The 13778-nt window shown below is 32.4% G+C and overlaps 1 protein-coding gene across 7 annotated transcripts in view; it reads right to left on the bottom strand.

Annotated features, from left to right (window-relative positions):
• The window catches only part of ZHX3 (zinc fingers and homeoboxes 3), a 161361-nt gene that overhangs the window by 111286 nt on the left and 36297 nt on the right, over positions 1-13778 (bottom strand). Inside the window, exon 1 of one of the 7 annotated variants that reach the window (XM_051979306.1) lies at positions 9184-9248. The exons of the other annotated variants lie outside the window; for them this stretch is intronic. The gene's annotated coding sequence lies outside the window, so the exon portion shown is untranslated. Of the gene's footprint in view, positions 1-9183; positions 9249-13778 lie in introns of those variants that run through there. 7 annotated transcript variants of the gene reach the window in all.

Here is a 13778-nt window from a genome sequence, read left to right as displayed (position 1 = left end):
TATCTATGAAATTAAACACAAAATCTTCTATGCTCTGGTTTCCAAGCTTTCCTTTTCAACCTATTTCTTAATATTCCTTACGTTCCCCAAGTTCTAAGAAACTGAATTACCCATCATTCCCTTAACATACCCTATTTTATACTCTTTTACTTCAGACATTTACTCACACTGTTCCCTTTACTTAAAATAGCATTTTCCCCTCTTAGTCTTTTTTCTTCCCAAATTAAACACATGCAGTATAAAAAACTCAATTTGTTGAGTACCTGGTATATGTAGAAACACATACTAACTCTCTGATTGCTCTCCATGCCTCTCCACTCCAATTTATACTCCACTTAGTTTACAAAGTGATTTCCCTAAAAAGCAGTCCTGACTATGATACCACCTCTACTCAAAAAACTTTGGTGGTACTCTCTTCTTTCCAGGATCAAGTATAAAATCCTTTGCTTGCCATTTAAAATTCTTCATAATCTGATACTTTCTTCCCTATTCAATCTTCTTATACTTTACTACCCTCCATACCCTCTGTACAAGTCAGCTTCACGATCCTTCTTCCTATTTGCTACTCCTTACATATGACATTCCATCTCCTAACTCCATGCCTTTGCATTGGCTTGCTTTCTTGCATAGTCTCCCACCACTAACTCTTGCTGCAGCATGTAAGTAGTTATTTGCATATGTTATCTGCCCCCATTTAGATGTAAGCTTGAGGACAAGGACTGTGTTTTTGCCTTTCTTTGTATTCCTAATGATAGTGCAGTACCAAGCACATTGTAAACACCAATTAAATAAAGCTTCTTGTTATCATGGCATGGATGTAAATTCCTGTTCTCAAAGGCCATGTCAGTCAATAAGGATTTATTAGTATATATGTGCCAGGCACTATACTCAGTGCTGGAGATAGTAAGAAAGTCAAAAGACAGTTCCTATCCTTGAGGAGCTTACAATCTAATGTAGGAGACAACATACAAAACATTTACAAGATAATTAGAAAATAATCAATAGAGGGAAGGCACTAAAATTAAGAGTGAGAAGGGCTTCCTATAGGAGGTAGGATTTTAGTTGGAACTTGAAGAATTCAAGAGAAACCAGGAAGTAGGAATGAAAAGGGAGAACATTCCAGAAATGGGAATGTCAGTGAAATGCAAATTTTGCCAGGTTCTATCAGGTTAGAAAAGTTTCCAGTTTGAGTCTGGTGAAAAAACTGTTGTCCAAATAATCTAGCTAAGTGCATCACCATAAACGGAAAGCCTCAATGTCTAAGACCCTCAAAGTACATCCTAGAGGGATAGGGCAGAGGCTCAATTTGCTTACATGGATTTATAGCCTAGACTATAACTGAGTTATCCTTCCAACACAAATTTCACTGTTACAAATTCACCCTTCAGCTGAACATCCCTATCCCAACAAAGTTCTCTTTCAAGTGATGAGTATATCATAAGTATACCCAAAACACTTCTGTGTTAACTAGGTACAGTTTATCTCTTTTCTTGTGCACAATAAGGTCAGTTATTCTCTTTATGGCTAAATTAATCTGCTTAAAGGGAAAAGGTTTGCTGCCATTCATCATCCTTTCTCCTTGAAAACTCTAGCATAATTCTGCCTCTGAAATGGCAGGGGAAAATATCAGTGTGTCTTCACTTCTTTATTTCACTTCTCTGCCTTCACTAAGTTCTCCCACTTACCAAGCAAAACCATCACTGCATGATGAGCTTTAGTAGGACTGCAGAAATTCATAAAAATGATCTACTTATGTCCAACATGATATAACTTATTTTATTTAATTGAATTTCTTTGACATAAGGGAGGATTAGCAGGGGGATGGGAAGAATCCTAAGGAAATGATGGTGTGATGCTGGAGGGAAAGAGCATTATTAATAAAATATTTATTTAGAGGAGGTATAAAGTAGATATATAGAAATTTTCCTGAACAACAGAGGAAGGAAATCCAACAATCAATCTGATAATATTATGAGGTACAAGGTACTATAGAAGGATAACTGAAAATGATCAAAAACTTCTAGTGGTTCAAGGTTCAGCCACATTATTTTGGGGAAAGGGAAATCTAAAGAGCTCATCTTTCTGGCAATCCAGTTGTGGAGTCAGTTGAGAAGAGAGCCAGTTGTGGAAGAATCTAGCTCTTTAGGAAGCTTTTGATAGTTTATTCTTCATTCTTTTTCCTTCCCCCTTTTAGTGGGCTTAGAGCAGGAGAGATATTTCTTAATCAATTACTGCAACTGACATAGTATTTTGCCACGTCATGTGTAATACAATCAGCTAGAAAGGTTTGTAAAAGTCCTGGAACTTGGGTCTGCTGAAGAGAAAGCAGATTCTGGAGTTAAAATTTCTGCTGGTCCCATAATTGCTCTACTCCTTTAAACATGGTGCAGTAGGGACCCAGGATATCAACTAGTCCCAAACTGGAAGCAGTGGTGCCTACAGCTCACTAAGCAGCAAAACAATATCATACAGGATCCAATGGAACAGCAGGATCTGATAGCAACAAGCAGCCCAGCACTAACAAGCAGACCAGCATCTGAAGGCAGACCAAGGTTGACAAGAGGAAGACAAAGATACCAAAGGATCTGGACCTTGAGAGGCATGAATCCCCTCCTAAAAATAGCGCTGGCAATGTGCTCTCTAGGTGTGAGCTTTTCCACTTATGAACTCTTTTGCGTTTACTCCTCCCACTGATGCTGTATGTATTTGTAGAAAAGGACATATCAGGTTTATAGCGTGGACATGTTTTGCTACTCTTCTTACTATATACTATTTTAGTAAAAGCTTTTGTTTTGAGGTCATTCTATCTGGGTAACTAGAATCAAGTTAAACACATATAAAGTTTTTTTTTTTTTTAATATTTTCTCTCTCTACAACATGATTATTCTAGAAGTTTGGTATGGCACTGAATAAGTAGATTAATTTAGATAGAATTGTCAGTTTTATTGTACTAACTCAGCCTACCCATAAGCAATTGATATTTTCCCAATTGTTTAGATCTGACTTTATTTGAACATACATAAAAGTTTTAGGAATGTGAAATGAGTCCTTTCCCCCTAGGGACTCAACCTACAAGTTGGAGTCCTTATGCTTCCTTTATATTTGATTTAAAATTTCTTAAGACAATCTTAAGACATAGAAGAGATGTGATCTGTTTTAGTGATTTTTATTCACTAAATTTTATTCACTAATTTTATATTTATGAAATCACAGATGTTGAGAAGTATTGATAAAGAAATTCTATATACGAAACCATATACTCATTATGAAGGATATGCACAAGAAGCAGTACTGCTCCCAAAAAACTAATAATATAACTGGATAAATAAGACATATATGTGTAAAATATAAGCAATAATATCAAGTAGTATGCAGTAAACATCAAATAAGTGGTAGAGACACTTGATTGATTTAAGCTTTCTAATTTGAAAAACTTAAGTATAAGTCAGCTCTCTTGATCTTATTTCTTTACATTTGTTTTAATATAATTGAAGAAAGAAAAGATATAATATTTGCTTAACTTTGGCCTCAATTTCATTTTTAAATTACTGAAGGAATAGATTTAGAGATAAAGGTATGAATCACTCATACAGATTATAGTTATTTTTGTTACCAACTTGAAATATGGTTTTGCTTGAAATTGGATGTCCCATTATGCCTAAAGGGCAATCAAATGGTGCATCCCCTTTAATCCAGCAATACCTCTACTAGACCTGTATCCTAAAGAGATCATTAAAAAGCGGGAAAGGATCCACATATGCAAAACTATCTATAGTAGCTCTTTTTGTGGTGGCAAAAAATTGAAATTGAGGGGAGACCCATCAATTGGAAAATGGCTAAACAAGTTGTGGTATAAGAATTTAAAAGAATACTATTGTGCTATAAGAACTGACAAGTAGCAAGATTTCAGAAAACATGAAATGACTTACATGAACTGATGAAAAGTGAAGTGAGAAGAACCAGGAGAACATTTTGCACAACCAGTATCAGCAACATAGGTTAACAATCAATTATTAATGACTTAATTCTTCTTAGCAATACAATGATCCAAGAGAATTTCAAAGGACTCATTATGTAAAATGCTCTCTGCATTCAGAGAAAGAGGTGATAAGAGTCTGAATGCAGATTACAGTTTTTGTGTTTTTTTCCCTTTGGCTTATTTCTTTTTTCACAACATGACATTTATGGAAATATGTCTTACATGATTTCACATACATATCAAATTGCTTACCATCTTAGAAAAGAAAGAGATAAGGAAGGGATGGAGAAAATTTGGAACTCAATTTTTTTAAAACAATATACAAATTGTTTTTACATATATTTGGAAAAAATAAAATAATATTTAAAATGAAAAAAGAACGTCAATAAAAACCTGTATTTTCTTTACAAAAAGGAAAGAAACTAGATATTCTTAATTAGCCTATAGAATTTAAACTAAGAAAATAAAATCCCACCAAAGTCTTTTTTTATTCTCAAATTGAAAGTGCTATTATATTACATTGTTGCCTTAATAATTATAATTACTGTATGATTGAGTAATATTGTCATAGAAATTAATCTGGATTATAAGCATTTTCTTTTAATGTCACCCACATCAAATAAATACCAAAATTATATTAAAATGTTCTGAGGCTCCAACAACTTGAGAATATAGATAACAAGCAAACATACAACTCAAATAAAAAAAATTTAAAGAATAGAAGGTTCAATATCTAACATATATAGGACTGCTTGCCATCTAGGGGAGGGAGTGGAGGGAGGGAGGGGAAAATTCAGAACAGAAGCGAGTGCAAGGGATAATGTTGTAAAAAAAAAAAAAAAATTACCCTGGCATGGATTCTGTCAATATAAAGTTATTATAAAATAAAATAAAATAAAATTGTAAAAAAAAAAAAAAAGAATAGATGGTTTATTTTTAAAAAGCATATCCTTCATTCTTTTCCAAATGGCTGGGAAAAATTTGTCTGGCTCAATCTTAAAACACTATACTTCTACATTATATCTTAACTATGTTTAAAGTAATGAAATACAGGCTCAATGGCAGTTCTCTTATACAAGTTAAATCCTTTTGCAATAAATCACAGCACAGAGAGGGGTTCTATATCATAATTTTTTTTCCTTGCCACAGAGGATGGGTCATAAAAGTGATCCTTCACAAACATCTAGAAACCTCAATTAATTCATTAAGAGACAAATACTAGCAGGGTTCTCCATTCTCATGGCTTACTACTATAGTTGACAAGTTTCTTTCTATCTATATGGTTTAAAAAAAACAAACTTGGAAATTTGTCATCAGTCAGTTTTTTATAAAAGTTTTTTTATATTTCAAAATATATGCAAAGATAGTTTTCAACATTCACTCTTACAAAACTTTGTGTTCCAAATTTTTCTCCCTTCCTTGCTCCCTCCCTCCTCTTCTAGACAGCAAGTAATCTTATACAGGTTAAATATATGCAATTCCTCTAAACATATTTCCACATTTCATGCTACACAAGAAAAATCAGATTAAAAGGGGAAAAAAACCATAAAAAAAAATAAGCAAACAAATAACATAAGTGAAAATGCTATGTTTTGGTCCACATTCAGTTTTTTTTTTTTTTTTTTTTCAGTTTATCCAAGGCTTTATTGCCAAGAAGTGACAGAACTGAGATTTGAACTGTGGTCCTCTGACTCCAAATCCAAAATTCTTACAGATCTGTTTCTTCAAAGAACAAATTCACCGCCTCTTACATTTGAAAGGAAGATAAAAGGGCATCTAAGTCAATCTGTATATGAAGAATATCTCTGTTAAGAGGACAACTAGATATCACTTGAAGAGCTCTAGTGAGGGCAAACAGTACTTCCCAGGGTATACTATTATTATTATTATTTTAAATTTAATTTTATTTAATAATAACTTTGTATTGATGCCTTGCAATCACTTATGTTTCGTTTTTTCCCCTCCCTCCCTCCCCCCCCCCAAGATGGCAAGCAGTCCTATATATGTTAAATATGTTGCAGTATATCCTAGATACAATACATATTTGCAGAACCGAACAGTTCTCCCGCTGCACAGGGAGAATTGGATTCAGAAGGTAAAAATAACTCAGGAAGAAAATCAAAAATCAAATAGTTCACATTCATTCCACATTCAGTTTTATTCATATTCATAGTTCTCTCTCTAGTTGCAGATGGCTCTTTCTATTGGAACTGCCTTGAATCACCTCATTGTTGAAAAGAGCCAAGTCTATCATAGTTGAAGATCACATAATCTTATTGCTGTGTACAACGTTCTCTTGGTTTTACTCACTTCACTTTGTATATCAGTTCATGTAAGTCTTTTCAAGCTTTTCTGAAATCAGTATGCTCATCATTTTTTATAGAACAATAATATTCCATTACATTTATATATCACAACTTATTAGTCATCAAAACCAGTTTTTAAAGTATAAGCACAGATTTGGGGGTAGAAAAAATGAGAATAAAGTAACAACCTATTGCTATAGGAATGGCTAAACAAATTATGATACATGGATATTATGAAACATTTGCTACAAGATAAAAACAACAAAGATGAGGAATTCAGAGAAAGGTGGGAAGATTTGTATGAAGTGAGCAAAAATAAAAGAATAATGACTACAATAATATAAATTAAAATGCTAAAAAGCTGGTAAACTCAGGTTAATTGTAGAGGACATGGGATAAAATATGTATTTCTCTGCTTGGAAAAGAGATGAGGATTTAGAAGTATGGAATACATGGGGTCATAGCATAGGTTGGTAGTAGATTTTGTTTATATATTTTTCTTTATTATATGAGAAAGTTTAATAGGGTTAAGAGAATCTAGAGAGTTCATCCTCAGCATCTTTTCTAACTACTTCCTGATCTTAAGACCTTAAGGGAATTAAAGATTTGGGAGAGAAATAATGCCTTATTGAGATGGTTACAATCCCTAATTATATATACAAATAATACTTTTTTAATGCTTTATTGGTAACTATGACTATTATAGAAAATGGTATAATGTGACCATTTCCAACAATAAAATAGCTTCCTCCAATAAAAAAAAACTTCATAATGAGTATGGCTTTATTATATGGAAGTACATACAGTATAATGTAAGGAGAATTGGGTTACAACCCTTTGACTAATTCATTCTCCTTGGAACACAGGTTATTTAATCTAGATTTTTTGGGGAATACTATGGACAAAAATAAATAGTTTGCACCTACCAGAGTCAAGTTATGATTGATGGTGGTGACCTTTATGACATCTACAATTTAATATAGGAAAAAAATAATATCTGTGGTTTCTCTGCCCTCTTAAAAGGATTCTGAGTTACTGTTTCAAGTTTGAGGATAAAGATTAGGAATGTTATTATTTCATATTATAAACAATAACTGGATCTGCCTCAATAAGGATGGAAAAGGAACACATTATACCGAGTTTCTTCTACTAAATAGAAGCACAGTCAAAAAGTCAGATGAAGTACATTGAATCATCAAATCCCTCCATAATCCAATGAAGTCTGAGACTATATGAAAATATTCCTAGAAGAATGACTGAAGGGTCATTGATTTCTTGTCCTAATATTATATTATTCTTAGGGACAAAGAAAGTTAGATAGCTCTCCAGCAATAGTGGTAATAGCAGCTACTTTATAATATGCATGTCCTGACTGCATTCTTTATTTCCAAAATCTTGAAAGTGAAATAAAGGCAAATGAAAAAACAAAACCAATTCCCTTTGCTACTCTCAAAAGAAAATGTGAACTAATTACTACCACATAAAAGAATGTTCTAAATAACCAATAATAAGAGAAATACAAATCAAAAGAACCTTGAGTTTTCACTCCAACAAAAGAACAAACATGACAAAAAACAGGAACAGTCAGTGTTGGAAGAGTTGTGGAAAGATAGGCACATTCATAAAATGGTCCAACTGTTTTAGAAAGCAATTTGAACTTTTGCGAAGAAAGTAACTCAAATGCCTATCTCCACTGACCCAGAGATTCCCATAACCTATAGTTGTATGTAATGAAATACTGCCTATAATAAATATCAGTCTTTTTTGTTTGGCAGAACTTTTTATTTTTCTTCTGCTTTTTTTGTTAGTTCTTTAATATAAGACGAGGAAGCTCTTGGAGACAGAATGAAGGGAAATTTGAATGGGACATATAGGTGATGTAAAACAAAAGAGATCATTAAAAATTAAATTTAAAAAAAATTTAAAATTAAAAAAAATAAAAAAATCCTGTTTACTGAAGTGGAAAAAATACTTGAGAGTAGTTGAACTTTAAAAACTTCAAGAAATAGTGTCATAACTAATGATTTTCTAAAAGTTGCCTTACCATTTTCTGGTTGATCCTACAGTGGCACTTAAAAAAAATACTTCAGGGATCTATAACCTCATTAATGTGAGTACTTCTTTAAACTGTAATGCTGGTTCATTCACACCTTCTTTTCTTCTGTGAAACTTTCCCATCTATGTCTTTCCATAAATATTCCATATATTCCACACATCTCCACCACTCCTTGAATCATTATAATTTCATTTCTATGTATACTGTGACAATCCATGACTTGTAACCATATAGTTTTAACCAAGAGAATATTAGCATTAAAAAGTTGGATTTCCATGTCAAGAAGCATTTTGTAGGCTGAAAGTGCAGTTTCCCAAATTCAATCAAACTCATTCTTTCTCTAATGCTGAGTCCAGCTCATTGTCTCTCTTTAGTGTCTGTCTAATATAAGGTACCGATAGGCCATCCTACAACTACATATTATATACAATTCACTTGTTTTCTCTTCAATAGATTACTGGAATGAGCTTTTGAACAGTTGTATAAGAGGCTCTATAATATCCTAGGATTTGATGCAATCAACACAAAAATCTTTCACATGCAGGAACATTTGGAAGATATCACTATTTTATAAGAGAATCCTTATCTATCTCTCAGTAGACATAATTCATGACGGTGTCAAACACCTTTAGCAAAACCTGTCTCTTTGATGTGTCATATGGCAATGTGACATGACAAATAGAAGCACTATCATGAAGTGGTGATCGTACAAATTTACCTTCACCAAATGTAACTATTACTGGAATCTAGTAAGCAAATGAAACTAATCAAAAAAATCTTAACATATAATTCTGAATTAACAATGAGTACTTTATTTTTGTTTTTGTTCTACTACACCTTACCTCAAATATTGGATCAAGGAGAAAAACACAGAGATAAAAGATCAAAAAAGGATGTGGTGAAATCTGAAAGATAAAACATAATGTAACACCAAGATATAATCATGAAAAAATTATTTGGGAGTTTTAAAAAAAGGTATTTTATTGCACTAAACTTATCTAAGCCATAGATTGGCTTAGTGGATTGGTTACCTGGAAGCATGACTATTTAAATGAAGCTTTGTCAGGGTACTTATTTACTGCTTTCAGTGATAACACAATTAAAAGTAAGGGAATGATACAGTTCATCTCTACGTAAGCAATTATTCTGTCAAATGTGAAATTACTGAATTAATAAAGCTAGTGAAAGATTTAGTTGGAGGAAAGAGAGTTAACAAAATTACCAGGTAAAAAATAAATACTTTTTTCAAATTCTATTATAGAATTTTATGTTCAAGTAATTTATTTCTTTTCATAGGTGGATTTAAATTAAATTGATTGAAGGTTATTGTGACAGTTGGAATTTTAGACATGTTTAAACTCACAGAGTGAAATAGGAAATATATACTACTCTTTAAAAGACACAAATCATGGGTAAATATTTTCATTATGTAATATGATTGCAAAACAGAGATTTGAGAAAATATTATTTATTCTAAATTATTGTGACCTACCTGGTCCATTAAAAAATATATACTGTAAGTCATCCACAAGAATACAAAAATATTTTTGATATAATGGACTTTATAACAGGATAGTCATTATAAAGTGATCTGATCTTTAAAATGAAGAAGCTTAATGCTTGCTAGTCACTTGATTCCAGAAACTGTCTTTATTATAGCCTTAGATTCAGGGCCAAAATTACATGGGAACATCTCCAAAGCTTCTAATGGACTTCGATGATAAGCAGTATCAACAATGTAATAAGCTTTGATAAGGCTTACATAGTCTTGTTGGTGTAGGGCTAGTTGTACACTCCTTTCCATTCTCTCTACTCTTTCCAAAAGCATTTGCTATCTATACTATTCATTTGTCACTGATCTGCCTTAAAAAATTCTTATGTTTTATTTCTCCTTAGTTATTTGTAAACTTATTAAAGGAAGGGATCTATATTTAATGACTCTATATTCTCAGTGTCTAGGAAGGTATTCCATATGCATTGGATGTTCGAAAATTGCTTGTTGTTAAAGTCTATGTATAAAGCTTACTAATACTATTTTATATATCTATATTTTTCCTACTAAACTTATAGTTAAAACAAAAAGCTCACTAAAAGAATAAGGCCTAAAAGGAATGAATCCAGAATTAAATAAGTACCTTCTCCTCTCAAAATGGATGTCTAAATCAAATGAAAGACTGAGAATGTCTCAAATTTTTAAGAACAATATTACACTGAAGAAATACACAATCCTAGAACTAGAAGGGATTTCTTAGTTATTTTAATACAATCTCCCAAACCCATTTATGCTATCTTCTTTATTTGACAAGTAGACATCTAGCCTGAATACATTATGCTAGCTTAAGACATATAAGGTGTTTTAATTTACACTTTTCTGATTATTAGTAATTTTGAACATTTTTCAGGTGGCTATTGATAGTTTATATTTTTTTCTTTTAAAGATTCTTTATTCACATTCTTTGACTTACTGAGGTCAATTTCTTATCATTTTTGGATATTGCACTTAAAAATCAGTATAAAATTAATTTAAAGATTTTTTTCTCCTTATTTATCTTTTCAGATATTAGTGACTGATCTCCCTGAAGCACAGTACCATGCACACTGTAAGCCCATCTTTCTTAATAATATACATTTAAGAAAGGCCAAAAGAGAAGACAGCAAGAGCAGTTCTGAAGCACCTGGATTCTTTCAGGCACTAGTAATGACAGATAGGTGTCTAGTAATTTAAAATCTGTTTAAATATTTTCCATGCATTTTTCATAATATATATTATTTTCTTTGAGCCTCACAACAATTCTGTTAAGTAGATATTGTGGGTATTATTAACCCATTTTATAGACAAGGAAACTGAGGCTAAAAGAGATTGAATGACTTGCCCCTAATCACACAGTTTGGAAACATCAGAGGCAGGATTTGAGTCCAGGTTTTCCTGACTGCAAGTCTTATACTCCATTCATTTTATTATATATACACTACCTTTCATTAACCCTGAAGGCAGCATTAAATAAGGCAAAGTGAACTGGATTTGGAAAGCAGAAGACTGGTTAAAGTTTCTGTTCTGTCATTAAGAACTGGTAGGGTGATCTTGGGAAAGTCACTTAACCTCTATGCAACTTCTTAAATTTCTATAAAATAGAAAGCAATTTGGAATTATGCATAAAAGTTAAGTAAAAAAACATGCCTTCTGACTCAGGTAAATCATTGCTAAAGAGAATGAGGCACAGGACCCATATGTATAAATATTTATAGCAGGGTTTTTTTTTTTTTTTCTGGTAACAAAAAACTGGAAACTTAGGGGATGCCTATCAGCTGAGAAATGGCTAAACAATCTGTGACATATAAATTAAGGGGATACTATTATGCCATAAGAAATGAAGAAATAGATTTCAAAAACACATGGAAAAGCTTAAATTAACTGATTCAGTGAAGTGAGCAAAACTGGAAGAAAAATTTAAAAAAAACAAAACAAAACAATTCTGTAAAGCAAACTTTGAAAGCTGAAAAAATAATAATCAATGAAATGACTAACCAGGATTCAAGAGGATCAATAATAAAATCCATTTCTTGACAGAGAAGAAATGGATTGTTGTTAAGAGTTCACTTTATGTATGTAGTCAGGTCCAGCCTCCTAAAAAACACCCCCTTCTATGTGGCTTCAAGCATTTCAATGTCTTTTCTACTTCTTCCAATAAGAATAGAAATAAAATTAATATGAATATTTAATATAGCTCTCTCTCCTCTTCTGTTTCCTCCTCTCCTTCCCTCTTATCTTCATTTTTAGTATTTAGGAAGCACTCAACAAATTTTTTTTTTTCATTCATTCACAAGGGCCTGTGGAAAAGGGGAATGAAGTGAATTATTTTAGGAATCAATATAATTCAGTGAATGATTGCATATGGAAAAAGCAATGGAAAGAGAAAGATAAAAAACAACTGAAGTTTTGTGCATAAGTGCTTGAGATGATAGAAAAGATTCCTAATGAAAATAGAAAAATCAGGAAAAATGATTTAGGGTAAGGTGGCAAATTAGGTTTTAGACATGTCAAATATAAACTTCTTGAAGACATGTTGTTCATGTTTTATTCAACTTTGTATGCCCAGCATCTTGCAGTGTTTTACTTTTAGCAAATGTTCAATACATGGTTATTACTGAGAATAGAATGACATTTAAATAGAAATGTTGATTAGAGGGCTGGTGACATAAGTATAGAACTTGAGAAATATCCTATCTGAACATATACTTGAAGAATCAGTTGAATTGAAGTGGAAGTACTGAATGGTTAAGTTATTTGAAGAAGCCAAAGAATATGGAATTGATGTTGAGAGCCTGAAATTTATACTATACTATTTTACATATATTTGGTCAATAACTTTCCTCTCTGGAGCTCTCCTCAGCCTAACTAAATATAACTTTTGGGAAAAGTCAGTCAGAGTGCAGCCTGATGGGAAATTAAGAGAGGACTAACTTGGGTGCTCTCATTAAATGTAGGTCCTAGGAGGAACTCTCTAATTAGAGGAAGGGGTATCATAGGGAAAGGGTACCTCTGATATGGGAGGTTCCAAGGCTAAGACGATCTTCTAGGATGAAAGGTTTCTGTGCCATAATAGAGCAGTCTAGAGAACTAAAGCTTATTAGAAAAGAAAAAGATGACTTGCCTGGATTCTCACCTTAAATGAAGGTTCTTGGAAGAACTCTCTAATGAGAGAAAGAGGCCCCAGAGACAGAGAATAAGTTGCAAGGCTAACATGATCTTTCAAGATAAAGAGTTTCTGGAGTTGGTAGTTTTCAAATTACTTGCTGGGAAGCCTTATCCCATCTCTTCACAGTTGTATCAGAGAACCTAACTAGTCTGTCCAAAATATAAAATCTCGGTAATAAGCATTTTTTCTTGGCATAAGGCTACAGGCTATTTGTTCTTTTTCTACATCACAAGTGCTTTTCATCTTAAGGAGTTCATTAAAAACAAACTTTCCAAATTTGCTGTGGAAAAGATAGATTGTGATAGCAAATATTCAAAACAATAAATGAAAAATTCCCTCAATTCAAAGGATCTTAATTTTTTTCCTCCATGGCATCTCCTAATTAAAGTAAAAAGTTAAAATAAAAAAAAAATCTGTTGTCCCAATATTTCAGCAGACCTACCAGTCTAGTAGCCATATCAAAAAACAACTAATATATAGCCCATAATTACTGGACATTCAAATGGTTTGCTGAAATTGTGCAATTTGGCTGATATTAAGTAATAATAATAGAAGTTTATTGTCTAGAACAAGGGAAATAAGAGTTCCATTGAATTTTCCACTGGTAATAATAAAGCTTAAGCACATACACTACATTTTAAGAGAGACGTTGATAAAACTAGAAATTGTTCAGTAGAATGAATATAGAAATAAGTCTAAAAGAAACATGTCATATGAGAAATGACTGAAAACTGGGGGCA

Source organism: Antechinus flavipes, chromosome 2 (assembly GCF_016432865.1).
Source record: "Antechinus flavipes isolate AdamAnt ecotype Samford, QLD, Australia chromosome 2, AdamAnt_v2, whole genome shotgun sequence".
In the NCBI taxonomy this organism is placed as follows: domain Eukaryota; kingdom Metazoa; phylum Chordata; class Mammalia; order Dasyuromorphia; family Dasyuridae; genus Antechinus; species Antechinus flavipes.
The sequence above is the reverse complement of the archived record's forward strand: the minus strand, read 5'-3'. Positions and strand labels throughout refer to the sequence as shown.